This window comes from Amblyomma maculatum, chromosome 6 (assembly GCF_055883805.1).
Source record: "Amblyomma maculatum isolate TAMU_Amacu chromosome 6, ASM5588380v1, whole genome shotgun sequence".
NCBI lineage: Eukaryota > Metazoa > Arthropoda > Arachnida > Ixodida > Ixodidae > Amblyomma > Amblyomma maculatum.
In genome coordinates this window covers 108,393,850-108,400,457 of record NC_139349.1, presented here as the reverse complement: position 1 = coordinate 108,400,457, position 6,608 = coordinate 108,393,850, and positions in this window count along the sequence as shown.

Here is a 6,608-nt window from a genome sequence, read left to right as displayed (position 1 = left end):
CATGCTTTAGCAGTTAGCTTGCTGACAAGGAAGCAACATTTTGAGTAGTTATGGTTGTGGAGCTTGTTTTTTTTTTTCTGCCCGGCAGGGTCTTCTTAGTCAATAGGACTAGCTGCACAAGTATAATTCTAGCTGTATGCTGGCATCCTGAATTGTGCAAAGTTAGTTTGCATGCATTGCATTCTTGATTGTGGGAGGTTTCATTTCTATGCAAGCAATACTAATGCTTTCCTTGTTACTGTTTTCATGCACACATTAGTTTAAGTTAAAAGATGGCACTTTCTACCAGCTGATAAGGGTGATTCCGGCTTCATAGGTGCAGTATAAGTGCTCCTAAATGTAGTTGCTGTTACTATGTAGAGATAGTGCTTTTTACTACAGGTTGTTACTGTTGCCGCCTTCCGGAGGTGGTGCGTGCTGATAAAAGTGGTGGCTGTTACTGGTTCAAGAGGTAGTATATTTTGATATAGGTAGCTGCTCTGACTAACTCCTAAGGTAGTGTATTTTGTTAAAGGTAGTTCCTCTAACTACCTGCAGTGGTAGTGAATGTTAGTGAAGGTAGTTGCTCTTTCTACCTCCTATATGTAGTAAATTTTGCTAAAGGCAGTTCTAACTACCTGCAGTGTTAGTGAGTATTATTAAAGGTAGTTGCTCTTACTCGCGGATAGCTGGCTGCTCCACATGTAGGACGTTAAACAAAGCATGGAACGCAGGCTGAAAAAGCAAAAGTGGAATAAGTATATTAGAAGACGGATCGCGAGGCATTACAAGGAAACAAAGCTACGCGATCAAATTGTGGAACAAAGCTGGTTCAGCAGGTGCGACAAAATGGAGGGAGGAATGAATCTCTCCAAGACGTGAAACAGGCTCTGGCATATGCTGGACCCGACAAATTGAAAAACTCAATCGGGAATAAGATTGGCAAAAGACGCTTTCGAACTAAGTGGCGTCCGTGTGCTGTGCGATGTCAGCGCACGTTTAAGATCCCCAGGTGGCCGAAATTACTCCGTAGCCCTCCACTATGTCTCCCTTTTCTCTCCACTTTCACTCCCACCTTCCTCCCTTCCATTTAGGCGCGGTTCAGGTGTCCACAGAGCAAGTGTGACAGATACTGCTACTTTCCCTTCCTGTGAACCAATTATTATTAAGGAGACGACGCGGCATTTATGAATAAGGTATAGTAGAGACGTACTTTGCGGACAACCAAGCGTTCCTCCCTCCCAAGATACGGTTCCTCCCTCCCGAGAAGCGTTCCTCCCAACGAGGCGCTTGACGCCCCATCACGGTGGCAGAGGTGAGGGCACAAATTGTAAGACTGAAAACTAAATCGATCCCGGGCTCCGATGGGATCATCAAAAAAATGCTAAGGAATCTGGACGATTACTCCATTAGTCTTCTAACGGAATTCATTGCAGTAGTTTGGGAAACGAGCCAGTTGCCAGATCAATGGAAACGGCAAATATAATACTAATACCCAAGCCGGGAAAACACTCACAATTGAAAAATTTGGGACGAATTTTCCTAACTTCATGCACGTAGTCCACACGAGATTAACGTGCTTTATGGAGCAGAATGACCTGTGGACGCACGAGATGGTCGGTTTCCGACCACACTTGTGCACGCAGGACGTAATGCTCCGACTAAAACACTTAGACTCGCGATCGAAAGACGCCAAAGTGAACCTGGGCCTAGACCTCACCAAGGCCTTCGACAATGTCAGACACGAGGCTATCCTCGAAGAGTTCGAAGCGCTCGGAGAAGGGTAGCGAACGTAGAACTACATAAAATACTCTTATCTGGAAAAAAAGCCTGCATGGGATTTCAAACTTCAGAATTTCCCACGATGGACTTTGGAAGTAGAGGCATGCCGCAGGGTTCAGTGCGATCGCCTTTCCTATTCAACGTGGCGATGAGAAGCCTCCCAGGTAAACGTAACCAAATCAAGGGGCTACATTTTGGCATGTATGCGGACAATATCAACCTCTGGATCAACAAAGGGAGCGATGCGTGTACGGAGGAACGCCGGCAGGCAGCGACCGACATCATTCGCGCTCACCGCAAAAATTGGAGTTCGTATATAACCCAAGATACCTCGATCTGCTGCAAAAATAGTGGGGAGTTTCATAATGAGGTAGAGGGCAAACTGGTGCTAAAGATAGATCAGATCAGGATCCTTGAGATGGTCATCCAATCTCACGGGCATAACGGTGAAGTCATGAAGAAATTAGAAAGGTACGCGATGCAAACTCTCGGGCTTTTGAGGAGGGTCGCCACTAAAGGAACAGGCCTCAAGGAGAGGAACTTACTAAAACTAATTCATGCATACTTAATAAACAGAACCAGTTACGCGACGCCTTACTTCGACATCAAACCCGGAGAAAAGGAGAAACTACACTGCCTGATCCGAACATGAAGGTGCTATAGGACTACCCATGGGTACCTCGAGCGAACGACTGCTCAACTCGGGGTGCACAACCTGTGGATAGAATTGGCGAAGGCAGTGCGAGTCTCCCAGTTAGAGAGACTAAGCTCGACCGAGACGGGCAGGGTGATCCTTGCAAAAGTAGGACTCACCCCAGACAGAGCGCTCCAAAAAAAAAAAAGTCACAATTAGTAGGGAAAAAAGAAATGCCTTAATAGTCCCCCTTCCCTAGAAACATGCATCCAGAATTTAACGTCGAAATGGCCAAACGAGCCGAAGCTCTAGAGCGACTGTACGAAAACATTAAAACGAAGGAAGTATTCTATGTCGATGCGGCGAGAGTAGTCGGCGGCCGAGGGGCGCCGGTATCCGCGGCAGCCATCAGAGGCCGTAACATAAAGACTGCGGAGGAAGTTGCGATAGCGTCAGCATGCATAAGAACGGAAGCCAAGTTCATAATTTCATAATTAGTGACAGAAAAACTGCCATCCAAAATTTTGGACATGTGAGGATACTGCCGGAGGCAGCCAAAATCCTCAACCAAAGAACGCTGAACTGGAAAATTCAGTTAATTTGGACACCCGCTCACGCTGCCGTCCCTAATAATGAGGAGGCTCACTAGCTAGCCCGAGCTCTCTACTTTCGGGTAGGTGGTGGAGGTGAAAACATTTATTGTACATTTTGGAGGTTTGTTTACAATACAGGGTGGCGACCTTAGTCAGGGACCACATTGGCAGTTTCTGCCTCCCGCGCACGCGGTGTTAAGGATATCTTTGGGCCTGTAAGTCGCAGCAGCCGAGCAGGGTCGCCTCCTAGTCCTCCCGGGAAGAGTTAGGGATGGGGGAAGGGATGGGTTTCGTTGGCAGGCCCATTCCAAATGGTAGGTGTCAGCCACCTCCCCACAGTACAGGCACTGACCAGTGAATTGGGAGTCAAAATGTTCAAGTACTGCCGGGCACAGCATCGTGTTAGTGAAGAGGAGCAGGAGCAGCCTCTAGATCGCTTTTCCTAACCCTTTGCAGGGGTTAGGGTATTTGCGATAAGAGTTTTGATAAAAAATTACGATATCTGAATGTATAGGCCGGGCTGGAATCGATGTCCTCAGCCGATTCGAGTCCCGAGGAAACTCCCCGGAGAGAAAGCGTGCGGGCGGCTGCGTCAGCTGCCTCGTTCCCTGCAAGACCCTGGTGGCTAGGAGCCCAGACGAGATATCGACACGTGGGGTCCGTGGCCCGACTGCAATTTTGATATATTCTATATAAGGGGGTGGTCCACCCTTGCGCGACGTTCCGACAAGCCCCTCGTGAGTCGGTGATGATATATTTAGAAGTGTGGTCTGAGGCAGCGAGCGCAATGGCTACCTGTTCAGCGTGTGTTATAGATTTAGCCTTGAATGTAAGACCATCGACTGTGTTCCCGCTGTGAACGACTGCGGCCGTATACCAGCCCCCCGGATGGGGGCCCGAGGCATTCACGTAGAACACACCTGATTTGTTGCCATAATGGGGGGCCAAGACTTCCTCCCGCGCCAGGCGCCGCCCATTATGGTCTTCTCGTGACATGATGGCAGGGAGAGGCCGCATTCTGAGGGCGTGTCTTCAGAGTTTTGGGATGCGGAGCCTCTCCTCTGTGAACTGTTTATGTTGAATGTTTAGACGGGCAAGAAGGCGGCGACTCGACACTGTCTGTGTGAGGCAGGTATATTGGTTCATCAAATGTGCTTCCCGAAGCTTTCTGAAAGTGTTCACCACCCCTAGGGCCATGAGCCGACTGTTAGGTGGAGATTGGGAGGTCGAGGACACATTTCATGATTTTTCGTAGGGTCACCTCGAGGGTATCCTCCTCGTGCTTCCACAAGTGGAGGTAAGGAGTCGAATACAGGATTCGACTGGTTACGAAGGTGTTTGCCAGCCGCAAGGCATCCTTACTTCTCAACCCCCCTCGTAGCCGTCGTCCCCGCATAGCAACCCCCCGGATAGCCGTCGAGCCCCCCGAACACTGGGAATACGACGAGCGTCTGCAAAATTACGGGGAAATCATCGACCAATATAAATTGGTACGTAGACTGGTACCTCGCCAGATGCTAGCCTAAATAATACAGAAGCTGTCGCGTGGAGGCGGCTACAAACTAATTCCTTCATGAACCCGGTCTGTGCGTTTCATGCGCTACCAGACCTTAGGGACAATGATCAGTGCAAATACTGTGGGGCGAGAGGTATCCTCACCACATAATTTGGCTGTGCCCATAATCCCAAGCGGTGGGACAAAATATAACAGGTACAGAAGCCTAGGATACCCTGCTGCGAAAGCGGGAATCCTGCGATCCAGCGACGTACCGTCCATCCGGCGGAATAGGCCGCAACAAGCCAAGGGCTACCTGCGAGCCTCTAATCCGCGGGCACACGACTCCCTGTTTTCCCCGGCCTGCGTGTAGGGGGCGGAGGAAAGGACGAGTCCTTTTTCGGTGCAAATAAACCAACCACGCATATACGAAGGCATCAGCTCCATTTCAAATTGGCTTACAGGAAAAAAAAAAGGCACAGTCTCTGTCACAATTCTTCGCACCCCGCCGGGGTGGCGCAGTGCATGGTTACGGCGCTCAATCCCGGCCTCGACGGCCGCTTTTCGATGGAGGCGATAAGCAAGGTGCCCGTGTGCTGTGCGATGTTGTTGTTGTTGTTGTGGCTGTAGGAAGAAGGAAAAGAAAATGCACGGGCCTGCTACTGGCTCTGTAGCTGAGCCACCTCCGCTGCCTCGTGCAGACAGAAGAGAAAATAGAGAAGAAAGTAAAAAGAAGAGGGAAAGTAAGACGGGCGCCGCAACAGCCGTCGTCCATCACCGAAGCGTTGGCGGGTGCAATGACGGCCTACAACAGATAAAAATTCGGCGGCAGGCTGGCCACCGCCGCAGGCGGCGGTGACCTACCTGCCCCAGCCCCATCAGGGGAGACCTTTAATTGTGTGCGATGCCAGTGCACGTTAAAAAACACCAGGTGGTCGAAATTTCTGGAGTCCTCCACTACGGCGTCTCTCATAGCCTGAGTTGCTTTGGGACGTTAAACCCCACAAATCAAACGAAACCAAACCAATTCCCCGTGGACACCTGATCCAATAATAATAGTAATAAATAATAATTGGTTCACAGGTAGGGAAAGGCACAGTATCTGTCACACTAGCTCTGTGGACACCTGAACCGCGCCGTAAGGGACGGGAGGAAGGTGGGAATGAAAGTGGAAAGATAGAAAGGGGAGCCGTAGTGGAGGGCTACGGCGTAATTTCGACCATCTGTGGATCTTTAACGTTCGCTGACATCGCACGGCACACGGACGCCACTTCGTTTCGTCTCCATCGAAACGCAGCCGCCGTGTTCGGGTTCGAATCCGGTAACTCCGGCACAGTAGACGGGCGTTTCACCACTGCACCACCCCGGCAGGGCCAGGCCGTATACGGAAAAGTAGGAAGGTGGGAGTGAAATAAGAAAAAGAGAAAGAGCTAGGGTTCCGTAGTGGAGGGCTGTGGATCACCGCGCTATAAAGGTTGGTTTGGTTTGTAAGGCTTAACGTCCGAAAGCGACTCAGGTTATGAGAGACGCCGTAGTGGAGGGCTCCGTAAATTTCGACCACCTGGGGTTTTTTAACGTGCACTGACATCGCACAGCACATGTGAGCCTTGTTTTTCGCCTCCACCGAAAAGCGGCCGCCGAGGCCAGGATTCGATCCAGCACCCTTGGGAACAGTAGTCGAGCGCCGTAACCATTGTGCCACCCCGGCGGGGTCTTTCGCATAATCACACTTTAGTGCTGCGAAGTGCCCCCAGAATTTTTTATCATACTTTTGACATGCTCCTGTAGTTTCTCGACTGGAGTCAAAACAAATAAAATGAGTAATTACTGACTAACTGAAATAAAACGAGCTGTTCATTCGCCACAGTTAAACTAATTCCTCTTAAGATGGAATTTACTCCATCTTGACAAGCCGAAGTATTAATAATGCACATGTTAGCAACAAGCTGTCAAATGTGCTGGCATGACACAGAACAATGGTAATTTTTCATGAAGTTTATGACAAGCTTCCGGTGCCATAAGCAATCATGTTCAACTTGACGCTCGTACGTGCACAAACATGGCAACCACTTACGGGCGATGCACTTACCTATAATGAAACTCTCTCTCACGACTGCAAAAATCT